The 1,644-nt window shown below is 39.4% G+C and overlaps 1 protein-coding gene across 1 annotated transcript in view; it reads right to left on the reverse strand.

Annotated features, from left to right (window-relative positions):
• The window catches only part of EMH_0059030 (uncharacterized protein), a gene marked incomplete at both ends in the record, with an annotated part of 3,251 nt that overhangs the window by 468 nt on the left and 1,139 nt on the right, over positions 1–1,644 (reverse strand). The gene's annotated exons all lie outside the window — the stretch shown is intronic.

Genomic DNA, 1,644 nt, shown 5'->3' on the forward strand with positions numbered 1-1,644 from the left:
TGTTTGTTTGTTTATTTGTTTTGTTTTGTTTTGTTTTGTTTTGTTTTGTTTTGTTTTGGTTGGTTGGTTGGTTGTTTAGTGCTGATGCTGTTGGTTATGGTGTTGCTGTTTTTGTTTGCTGTTGTTGCTGCTGCTGCTGTTGCTGCTGTTGTTGTTGCTGCTGCTGCTGCTGCTGTTGTTGCTGCTGCTGCTGCTGTTGTTGCTGTTGTTGTTGCTGATGCTGCGTCTGTTGTTGCTGATGCAGCAGCTGCTGTTGTTGTTCTTGTTGTTGTGTTGTTACTGTTGTTGTTGCTGCTGTTGTTGTTGCTGTTGTTGTTGTTTTTGCTGCTGCTGCTTCTGTTGCTGTTGTTGTTACTGATGCTGTTGCTGCTGTTGCTGCTGCTGCTACAGGAGCAGCAGCAGCAGCAGTTTCATTGCGCTCTGGTTGCCTGCTGCTTTTCTGCTGCCTGGGAAACGAAACCAATGGCTAGACAGCCCGAGTATGTTTTGATCTGTGTTGTTATATTCTGTTGTGTGTGTAGGGGAGTCTTCATCTGCAACGAAACTAAATAAGGGGTTTAGGGTTTAGGGTTTAGGGTTTAGGCTCCAGGGTTGTAGGGTTTAGAGGGAGTAATAAAAAACAGAAATAAAGTCAAAGAGAGAAAGAAACAACCAAAATAAACTGAAACTTTACTAGCTGGTGGTTGCTGCTCGGTGGAAGCCGGGGGGTATCCTCTGTGTTGTCGGCTGTAAATATAGACGAAAAGAAGTGAAATAACAAAAAGAAAATAATTTATTTATTAAAATTTGCAGTTTTTAGGTGTATTCACTCACCGAAGGCAAAGAAGAAAGAAACAGCATACAACAAAACAGGAGCTGCGTATACACCTCAACGACCAACCAGCCCCAGCACACTAGCAGCAGCTCGCCTGCTGCTGAGGAGGATAAACCGAGAAAACAATAGACTTCTGCGGCTAAAATTTAAAAATAAAATAAATAAAAAATAAAAAAAATAAAAAAAATAAAGAGAAATACCACTTACCACCACTACACCCACCGCGCGCCCGGGGGGGGTAGTCGCTGATGCTGTATAAGAAAGAACAAAAAGATGAAATATCAAAAATAAAAATTAATTATGTAAATTAAAGAAATAATTTAAATTAAAATTATTTCTTTAATTTACATAATTAATTTTTATTTTTTTATTCTTCTTTTTTCACTTATTTCTCTCTTTTCTCTTCCCCTGATCTGTGCATACACCTCAATTCCACTCGATTTTCATCGTTTTTTTTCGTGTATTCTCCTTACCAGTATCTTCAGTGCAGCATACTTTATACAGCTAGCCAAAGTCAGCTGCAGCAAGCTATAGATGGCTAGCTGTGCCCCGCTCTAGCTAGCTGTATGAAATACCGCCTGGGGGCCTTCGCAGCTTCTTCTCTTCTTTTCTTCTTTTCTCCTTTCTCTTGTCGTTGTTACCTGGCGTTGAGGAGAGAGCTCGCGGCTTCTTTCTATGAATTTAAACCCAAGGGCTATCATCTGAGGGTGATGTTCTGTTTGTGCTGTTTGTGTGGTTTTTCTTTTCTATATATGGCAACACAGTCAAGGGAAATCAAGAATTATATATATATATACGTTAACACTATATATATATATATATATATATAT

Source organism: Eimeria mitis, genomic scaffold (assembly GCF_000499745.2).
Source record: "Eimeria mitis Houghton genomic scaffold, Emh_scaff2810, whole genome shotgun sequence".
Taxonomy (NCBI): domain Eukaryota; phylum Apicomplexa; class Conoidasida; order Eucoccidiorida; family Eimeriidae; genus Eimeria; species Eimeria mitis.